Source organism: Populus euphratica, unplaced genomic scaffold, assembly GCF_000495115.2.
Source record: "Populus euphratica unplaced genomic scaffold, PopEup_1.0 scaffold169.1, whole genome shotgun sequence".
Taxonomy (NCBI): Eukaryota; Viridiplantae; Streptophyta; class Magnoliopsida; order Malpighiales; family Salicaceae; genus Populus; species Populus euphratica.
The window spans coordinates 74716-86428 of NW_011500053.1; positions in this window are offsets into that span (position 1 = coordinate 74716).

Below are 11713 nucleotides of genomic sequence, written 5' to 3' on the forward strand. Positions count from 1 at the left end.
CAATCATCAAATGAATCGCCAAAAACAGAAAAATCATCCATGAAAATCTCAAGAAAATGTTCAACCATATCGCTAAATATACTAAGCATGCATCTTTGAAATGTGGCTGTGCATTACATAATCCAAAAGGCATCCTTCGATATGCAAAAGTACCAAATGGACATGTGAAAGTAGTCTTTTCTTGATCTTCCAATGCAATTTCAATTTGGTTGTAACCCGAATAGCCATCTAGGAAACAATAAAATTCATGACCTGCAACTCTTTCTAGGATTTGATCCATGAAAGGTAAAGGAAAATGATCTTTTCTAGTCATTGAATTAAGTTTCCTATAGTCAATGCACATGCGCCAACTAGTAACAGTTCTAGTGGGAATTAACTCATTGTTCTCATTTGTTATCACAGTGACTCCAGACTTCTTAGGTACAACTTGGGTAGGACTTACCCATTTGCTGTCAGAAATAGGATAAATGATTTCATTATCTAGAAGCTTAATGACTTCATTTTTCACTACTTCTTTCATATTAGGATTTAGCCTTCGTTGCATTTCTCTAGAGGGTTTAGCATTTTCCTCTAAATAAATTCTGTGTGTACAAATCAAAGGACTAATTCCTTTTATATCAGCTATGGTCCATCCTAATGCTTTTTTGTGCATTTTCAGAGTTTGTAATAACTTACCTTCTTGATGTGCATTAAGTTTGGAAGAGATTATTACCGGAAAATTTTCATTTTCTCCCAAAAATGAGTATTTGAGATTGGATGGCAACGGCTTCAAATTAGGTTTTGGTGGGTGAACACTTGAAGGTATGGACTTAATTGGTCGTGGTGGCAATTCCTCAATTTGTGGCCTCCAATTACTTGTCTTTGATTCTTCCTGAAAATAAATCATTTCCAAATCATCAGATTCATCAATCTCAATTTCATTGGAAGTGGTTGGAAATTGATCATGAATTAATTTTTCAGTAAAGTCCACTTCCTGTAAATCATTATCATCTCTAGGTTGCTTGCAAATGTTGAAAATATTCATCTCCAATGTCATGTTTCCAAATGATAGCTTCATCAGTCCATTCCTACAATTAATCAATGCATTAGAAGTTGCAAGAAATGGACGTCCTAAAATAACAGGAAATGAATTACATACTTCAACAGGTTGTGTGTCCAAGACAATAAAATCCACAGGATAAATGAATTCATCGACTTGTACTAACACATCTTCAATTATTCCTCTAGGCACTTTTATAGATCTATCGGCAAGTAAAAGAGTTATAGAAGTTGGTTTTAACTCACCTAGATTGAGACTCTGAAAAACTGAATATGGAAGTAAATTCACACTAGCACCAAGATCAAGTAAGGCTCTTTCAATTTTATGCTCTCCAATAAAGCAGGAAATTATAGGACAACCAGGGTCTTTATATTTCAAAGCATTATTGTTTTGAAGAATGGCACTTACTTGTTCCGCTAGAAAGGCTTTCTTTTTCACATTCAGTTTCCTCTTCACAGTGCATAGATCTTTCAAAAATTTAGCATAGGAAGGAACTTGTTTAATTGCATCCAGCAAAGGTATATTGATCCTTACCTGTTTGAAAATTTCATAAATTTCAGAATTGTGATTGACTTTCCTTTGTTTGGTCATAGCTTGAGGAAATGGAAGTGCTGGCGGTGAATCAGTCGTTTCTTTGTAATTTTTAGATTCATCCCCTTCCTTACCCTTAGAGATTGATTCATCATCTTTCTCATAAGGTTCAAGAGAGGGTTTTTCAATAACCTTACCACTGCGCAGAGTAGTGACTGATTTGACTTGATCCATGTGTTGGCTTCCGGAACTACTTGCATTTGCATTGTATTGCCCTTTGGGATTTTGTTGTGTTTGAGATGGAAACTTACCTTTCTCTTGGAAACTGAGAGCAGATGTTAATTTAGCAAGAGTATCTTTAAAATCTGTCATGTTTTGAGTAAGTTGAGTATTGATTGTCTCTTGCTTTTCAATGAATGCATGCAATGTTTCCTCAAGATTTCTTCTAGGAGGTGGAGCATAAGGAGGTGCATATCCATGAGAATTTTGGAAATTATGGTGTGCTTGAAACGGTGGTTGTGAAGTTTGTGCATTGTTGTTCTCACTCTTCCAACTAAAATTTGGGTGATTCCTCCAACCAGGGTTGTATGTTTGTGAGTATGGGTTGTGGTTGGCCCTTTGAAAACTGTTTAAAGCATGAGCTTATTCATGGAGACATTCTTTAAAAGAAGGCAAGTTTGGACAATCGTTGGTTGAGTGTCCATTTGTTTCACAGATTTGACACACAATGTTTTCAACAGATTTTAATTGACCACTCTTTTTTAATTCTAGTGCCTTGACTTTTCTAGCTAAAGATGCAAACTTGGCTTGAAGGTCATGATCTTCCCTAAGGTTGTACATACCTCCACTAGATGTATGAGGTTGAGTTTTACTCGGTGCCTCATATGTACCCGCGGTGTCCCAATTTTGAGCATTTTCAGCTAACAAGTCTAAGTACTCCATTCCTCATCAGGGTCTTTATCTTTAAAAGTTCCATTGCACATCAATTCAACCATTTGCCTATCTTTAGGTGTTAACCCTTCATAGAAATGTGAAACCAATCTCCATGTTTCAAAACCATGATGAGGGCAAGTACTAAGCAAGTCTCGATACCTATCCCAACATTTGTAAAATGTTTCTCCTGGTTTTTGAGTGAAAGTGCTGATTTGTCTCTTGAAAGAGTTTGTTCTATGAGATGGGAAAAACTTCTTCAAAAACTGTTGTTGCATTTCATCCCAAGCACGAATGGATCCTGGTCTTAAATTTTGTAGCCATGTTTTAGCTTTATCTTTTAATGAAAAAGGGAAAAGCTTTAATCTGATGGTGTTCATGCTACAATTTAAGTTATTATATGTGTTGCAAACCTCCTCAAATTCCTTTAAATGCAAGTATGGATTTTCCAATTCTAAACCATGAAAAGAAGGTAAAAGTTGAATAATACCTGGTTTAAAATTAAAATGAGATGCATCAGGAGGAAAAACTATGCATGATGGTGCACTTGTTCTTGTGGGATTCATGTGGTCTCTAAGTGTTCTAGCACGGTTATTCTCATTATTCTCATTTTGAAGTGATTGATTATCTTCTTCGGCCATATTTTCTGAAAATGATGAGGATATCCTACAAAGTCTACCACTTGATGTACGTGACCACACTCTCATGCACGTGTAGGAATAAATAAAAAAAAAAAGCAAAAGAAGGAGGAAGAAAACAAAATAAAAAGAAACAAAAGAAAAGAAACAAAGTATATACAAGAAAAGTGAAAAGAGAAAGTAAAATAAATACTATAATTTATACAAGAACTTACCTCCCCGGCAACGGCGCCAAAAACTTGACACGACGAAAAAATTGATGTCTTCTCCCAAGTGCAGGAGTGTCGAAGTAATAAATAACCCGGCAAGACCGGGGTCGAACCATAGGGAGGTTAATTGTACAAATTATAAACAACAATTATAAACAACAATAATAGCAATAATAACAACAACAATAACAATAACAACAACAACTATAACAACAACAACAACAACAACAACAACAACAACAACAACAACAACAACAACAACAACAACAACAACAACAACAACAACAACAACAACAACAACAACAACAACAACAACAACAACAACAACAACAACAACAACTAGTAGTAGTAGTAGTAGTAGTAGTAGTAGTAGTAGTAGTAGTAGTAATAATAATAATAATAAAGAAAGAGAAGAAGAAGAAGATGATGACAACTTGGAGATGGAAAATTAATGTAAGGATTAAACAATAATAATAACAAATGTCAAGGTTAGAGGTTCCACTAATGGTATATCAAACAAGTATAGTATAAACTCTTATTATTGAATTGGAAACCACACACAAAGGAGGTTCCAATCAGATTATATATTGTTAACATGATTACATTAGTCATCATATTCAATTAATGCTAATACTTGTAAATCTCGTCAAGCATTCATGATTATAACTTATGTTAACAACAAATCAAGTTCCTTTCATACCTTGGGTGTCGGTTATACCCTACATTATGGGCTATGAAAGTGCCAAGCATTTGTTGTACCAAGTGTTATACAACATAAATCAAGATTAGTCATTTAACAAGCAAAGTATTAAAGAGTGAACAAGATAACAAATATAAAACATGTTAGTATCAAACATTAAAGTCCATATTAAGTTTACATTATACTTATTCTTACACCATTAGTGTAACCTTTTCACCTTGACATAACTAACTTAGCTAGACATAATGAAAGAAAGCAAAATAGATAAACAAAATAAGAACATAAAAGTTAACTAAGTAAAGGAAAGGAAATGAAAGGCATAAACTTAATATTAATGAAAGCAAAGCATAAACATTACAAAAAATACAAAGAGAGAAAGGAAGAGTATGATCTTGATCATGAAACCAAGATGCCTAAATGCATGGCAAATGCCTCCTTTTATAGGCCAAAATTGGGAACTATTGATTTGATGACTAATTGATAAGTGGGTGACCAACTTTTGACTTGGTGATAATCCTTATCTTCTCTTGTCTGCCCAAAACGTCATTGATAACGTCAAAATTGGAGCCAGTTGCAAACATGAAAGTTGTAGGCAATTGTCTCATCTTTCTTGTGTAAACAATTCAGCTCATTTGGACTTCTAGAACTCCAGATATGGACAAAATACCGAACAGTGCTCGGGCTGGAAGACAGATTCGGGCTTCTTTGTTGTTGCTACAATTTGGACTTGATAATGGCTTTTTTAGATCTTGGGCTCCATATGAAAGTTGTAGGCCTATGTCTTACCTTTCTATCCATATAAATTAGACCTAAATCTGAGATCTGTAGCTCCAGATATGACCCAATTACCGAACAGTGTTCCGGTTTGGATTGCACCGACATCTCTTCTCTAAATTTGACCATCTCTTTATCCATGCAATTTAAGTTCTTCAAGTCATCAATCAATCCTTTCATTTATGTGATAGACCTGCATTAAAAATAGACATTTACCATAAATTATAGGTATCTTATATTATTAGATACATTATTATAAAACATATTTTAGTTAAGGAGTTATTGATACTTCAAGTGCAAAATGATGATATAAAACCATGATAAAAATGCACTTTTAAGTACTAATCAGTCGACTTGGGTGATTTTTTATGCTTTTTTTAAATTATATTTTTTACAATCTTATTATTTAATATTGGGTTAATTAGGAACTAACCTTTTTTGATATTCCTCAGTGATTCTTGAATAGCGTCCAAACATAATGGTATCTCATTATATCAAATAATTTTTATGTATAAACTTAAATTAATCCCGTCAATTTAGAATCCAAGTCAATACTTTTCTTGAAATATGTCAAAAAGAAATTGAAATGCTCAAAAGAAGTTTTGATGAAATCATTATCTATGTTTGGAATGGTAGGATTTAGATTTGATCCATCATTTCATATTTCTTCCCTCTAATGAAGCATATTTGCAATTATCATTAAAAATTACTATAAGTTTGGCTTTTTATGAACAAATTATAAAATTCTTTGTTGCATTAATAAGTTATTGATTCTTGAATAATGAATAAGGAATAGGGGTCGTATATATTGAGTAAGTATGGACAATGAATTTACTCTTTCACAAAACACTGTTGATTGAAATAATATTATACTTTTGTTTCTTCAATTTCATCATTTAATATTTGGTTTAATGAGAATTAGGTTTCATAATTTATTTTAATTTACTTTTAATGATCTTTTCTTAGTCTCATAACCCAGGTCATGGGTTTAGCAGATTATTCTAGGTTGACTTAAGTCATTTTTTGTATCATTTTATAATTGATTTATTTTTCAATTTCATCTTTTAATATTATATTGACTTACAATTAAGATATATAATTTATTTCAATTTTTTTTCTATGAGTTATCATAGTCTCATGACCCAGGTTCTGAGTTTAGTGGGTTGACTTGGATTTTTTAGGATTTTTTTTTCAATTTCATCTTTCAATATTTGTTTAATTAAAAATTAGGCTTCATAACTTATTTTGATTTACTTTCAATGAGTTTATCCTAATCTTATGACCTGGATCACGGTTTGGTGAATTAACTCAGGTTTTTATTTATTTTTAATTATATCCTTCAACATTGAGTTCACTTAGAATTCAGCTTTATAACTCGTTTGAATTTACTTTCAATAAAGTTATCATAGTTTCATAACCCAGTTCAGGGGTTTGGCGGGTTAATTTAGGTTGACGTAAGTCATTTTTAATGTTATTTTTTAATTGATTTGTTTTTTAATTTTATCATTCAATACTGGGTGGATAAGTATTGAACTTTATAATTTATTTTTTTTTCTTTTTTTGAGTTATCATAATCTTATGATTTAGGTCGCGAGTTTAATAAGTTAATTTAGGTTGATTTGGGTTATTTTTTTGTTATTTTTTAATTTTATTTTAATTACATTCTTTAACATTGAGTTAATTGAGAATTTTATTTATAATTTATTTCGATTTATTTTTTATAAAGTTATCATTATCTCATAACCTGAGTTATGAATTTAACAAGTTAACTTAAATTTACTCGAATTGATCCAATATATTTTTATTTTAATATTTAAACAAAAAAAAATCTTATATTTTTAGTCCAATTATATTTTTAATGGTTGTTTAAGTTGTTTTTATACTTGCTAAGTTAACTAAATTACATCAAATCAACCTCTATATAATTTATTTATTTTTAACTATGAAATACATTAACAAAACTAAACACTTTTTTAATTAAAAAAATTAACACTTTTTTAATTTTAAAAAATTAATCTGAACCTTAGCATAACGTTGAACAACAATCTAGTTACTAAATGTATGATTAGGACCAGATCCAAAAATATATATTAAAAAAAAAAATACGTTGAGGCCCAACTTGAGAAAACGGACTGAGCTAATCACTGCGAGCATCAAATAATAAAGAATTTGGCATTTCGATTTTGCATAATCTATTTGATGCTTTTGCCAGCTGCCACACGAAGAGAACATTGAGGCCCCAACACTGCGTTCCCAATTAATGTGCTGTCTATAATTAATAATAGCTTCGTACAGAGATTAATTAAGCCATTGATCCAAAAAGTTGGATTCATATTCTTCGCTACAAGTTTTTAAAAAGATCACAAGAAAGGTCTAAGGGGGCTGCATTTGTTTAAGCCTCAGGACCACGGGCGATGCTTATGGCAAATATAAAACTATGATCACTGCTAGTCATGTGCAATTTATATATATACATATATATATAGTAGTTATGATTCTGATTAATGGATAATTCTGTACAGCATGGTTGTTGTTTATATATATATATATATATATATATATAGTAGTTATGATTCTGATTAATGGATACTTCTGCACAGCATGGTTGTTGTTGACTTTTTATGGATTGTCAATCCAATATTCAAGCAAATATGATATTACAAAACAGGATCACAACCACTAATAATTTTAGTACCAAAAATTGTTTCGTATGACGCATGGCATGCATATAATAAATTTAATTTTGGAGGTAATCAGAGGGCTTTGCGTAAGCAAGTCATAAGCTGGAATCACCTTTTTCTTCTAAGCATATATGACCATTAGTTCATTGTTTAGGTGTTAATGGATTATTGTTAGGGTCGGTTCAATTTTTTTTAATATAAAAATAATATTTAGATATTGCTAAATGTTTTTAGTGGAAAAAATTTTAAACTATATAGAAGTTGATTTAATGTAATCTAATTGACTTTGAATGTTTAAAAACAACTTGGATTACTTGTAAAAAAAATATAAATTGATTTAAAAAAAAATTCAAGATGATCAAATGGATTGACTTCGGTTAACCTGAGTTAACATATTAATTTTGTAATCTGAGTTATGAAATTATGATAACCCCATAAAAAAAAAAATCAAAATAAATTATAAAGTCTATCAACTGAGATGAAATTGAAAAAAATCAATTAAAAAAGAACCAAAAAAGCGACTCGAGTTAACTTATCAAACTCGTGACATAAGTCATAAAATTAAGATAACTTCATAGAAAAAATTAAAATAAATCATAAAACTTAATGTTTAATCAATTTAATATTGAAGGATAAAACTAAAAAATAACATAAAAAATAACCCAACTCGATCTATCAAACCCATTATCTAGATCATGAGATCAAGATAACTTCATTAAAAAATAAAAAATAATAATCTAGTTTAACTTGAATTAACTTTTCAAATCTATGATTCTGGTCATGAGATTAAGATAACTCCATAAATAGCAAATCAAAATAAATTATGAAACCTAATTCTTAGTCGATCTTATCAAATTCAATGTTAAACGATAAAATTTATAAAAAAATTAATTAAAAAAATAAAATAAAAATAAATCAAGTTAATAAGAGCTAACCTGTTAATTACTATTATCGGGTTATGAGGTTTAGACAGTTAATACGTTAACTCGTTAAAGAATGAAAAATTAAATAAAAAATTTAATTAACTGAATTAATTTGTTAAATCTGTAAATCGTATTATGAGAATCATATAGCTTAATAAAAACAAATCTAATATTAAATGATAATTTAAAAAATAAAACTTAATAGAAGAAATAAAAGAAGAAAAATTAGGGAAATTACTGTTCATTGCTAGAACACTTTCCCTTTATACCATTCCTTTGTCATTAAGCCATCCTCGGTAGGTAATAAGTGATCATCGTGCATGTTCTTCCTTAAATTAGCAAAATTACAGGCTAATAACCTAATAAATTATTTAGTCGACTGCATGCAGTGATTATATAATTAATCAGTACGGCAACGAATATTTATTATGATGTGCTTGCACTTCAAAAGTTGGAATCATTACAACTCGACCTTGAGATCTATAACATTTCAACTCTCTCTCCCCCTATCCCTCTCCCCGCACCATGCATGTTCTTCCTTAAATTATCACGCTTGTACTCGTAAGAAATAAAAAAGAAATCTCTCTCTCTCTCTCTCTCGCCATCATGCTTGGACCTTTAGAATCTTAGACTTTTCCAGCAATGAATAATATTATTTCAGCAATTGTGGGCATCGCTGATTAACATACAATCTCTTCCATGTTTAATGGCCACACAATCTCTCGGGTCCTTTTTACATGGAAGCCCTTAGACATGAACAGAGGACACGAACCTCTTGACTTAGCGGTAAAAGTGGATTCAAGGCCTGGTGAGAAGATATTAGCGCCACTCTTTCTTGCAGATGGCTCGGTGATGTCCAAGCATTATCCACTCTTGCTCGCTGTCAGGACAGAGGACTAATTAATGTGGCGATTTGGTGGGAAGGGAGATGATCATGTGCCAATCATAGAGGGCTAGTGGGGTTATGTTTCTTGGAACTTAGTCTAGGATGATTTAGATGACCTAATTGGTCCCTGCCAGAGAGACTTAGGCAACCCTCATGTGATATCTTCACTTTATGCATGTGGTTTTGCACCCCTTTTCAATCCTTCCATTTAAACTATCACATCAGGACTCCTTCCATTATAATCCCATGTGTTGGATAAGTGAATGTTGGGCGTCGTTTCCATAAATTCATCCACTAGATTTAAACGCAGTAGACCCCTCTCATCAAACCAAATTAAGCTCTAATATATCCGTTTCATCTTTCCTTGCTTGCCTTTGCTTAAAAAAGAATGGAGAAAAATTAAAAAAACTTGACTCTAAACAAAGCACACTCGAAGATGAATTTTACTGATCCAATATCACATGAAATTGCTTTCAAGATGACCTCAGGGAACTTTCCCAGCAATCATTAATAAAACTAGTTTGATTACGCGCTATTGTGCAGGATGAACCCTACATTCATCAATAAAACTAGTTTGATTACGCGCTATTGTGCAGGATGAAGCATTATTTTTTTCAGCGGAAAAAAGGGTAGGTGTTAATGGTTTTCAACATTAAGAAAAACTTTAAATTTAAGCTAAAAAAGCTTATGCATGAGTTCAGTAAAATAAATTAAGAATTATATATACCAATAAATAATAATAAATACATTGATTTTAACTAAAAATGGAGTCGGGAAGTTGAAATAAATATATAATTTCTTAGGAAAAAAAATATAAATATTTTTTTCAGTTTGAAATCGGGTTCCTAAAGTTTTAACCTGTTTAAATCAATAAAATTAATTTTTTTTTCAAATCAAGCATTAATTCAATGTCAAAACTTATTTATAACATTACAAAAACTCCATCTAAAGCTAGCTAAAATAAAACATCAAACTTAGTTTCAAATCAAGATAATATAAAACGGTTAAATTAAGAATAAAAAAAGGTCAAGTGACAATGAAAAAATAAAGAAAAAGCAAACGCAATGGGTAACTATTGCAACCCACCATTAGCTGTTTCTATCTCGTATGTTGAATTTCAATTTATTTTTAAATATTTTTTTATCTCATATTATTTTATGTGTTCATGATATCAAACACTATTTCATGATTTGTCAAGCACTAGTTTTCCAAAACCGAACTACAATTGTTAAACGAGATGAAATAAGAATCAAGAAGAAGAAGAAGAAATGTAGGTGATTGATGTGTCAGCTATATATTAAAAAAAACAAAAATCCAAGCACTTGAGGCTAATTTTCCATACCCGTGCATACGTGCATAATTTTAACTAAAAAAAATATTTTTTTATCTGCAATTTTTTTATTTTTTTATAAATATCTATTTATTATTATATAATTAAATAACGAATAATTTTTTTAAAATTCTCCTCAATATAACACAGTCAATATCCCCATTAATAACAATACCTAAACAAGGTGCAAGTGCATTTCTGCAATTGTATACGACGTTATATTCCTGATTTGAGAAGACAATGCTACACTGGTAGCTAGATGCTATTGATATATATTGTCTATCATACTCCTAGACAATATCTGTGCTAGCTTGCCTAAGGCCCAGCCTAGGTTTACAGAATACTTAACAGGATTTCGCATTCGTCATGACTCGTGATGGGGATGATGGGAGAATTGAATCGGTCCCCTTCTTGTTACTTACAGTCTGTACTCTCATATTAGGGAGAAAGGAAAGGGGATAAGATCCCATTAACTCTCTTGTTAGTATACATGTATTGGGAAAGAATGGCTGTCCACTCTTTCGCACCCTTTTCTCCCATTTTGGGAGTGTATTTTATCTCCACACGAACATCCATTCAGTGGGATTTTTACCAAGTGATAAAAGCTGCTTGATTTGATACATATCTCAAACATCTACACATCAGACGGATGCAAGAAATATAAGCTTGATTCTTGTATATTCTTCATCATCCTTCTATATATGATATATCTCTTGTATGTTTGATGTATATATGTAAATCTTGTGAGAGATGATCACCAAAGCATGGTATTGGACGAGAAAATATGGAACAGATTATAATTAATTAAATGAATCTATGAGTTCTTTTTCTTTTTTTCAATGATAAGTGTTTGGATTAGTTTATCCGTATCTTGATTAATTTTTTTAAAATTTAAAATTAATAATTATATAAAATTTTTATAATTCTAAAATTTATAATATTTAAAAAATAAATATAAAATTTAACCAATTAAATTATACATCTTATAATTACACTTGAAAACTTAAGTGGCCGGCGGGAGGAGGTGGGTGCAGGGAGGGAGCGATGTTGGGTTTTCAGAAAGAAGCATTGA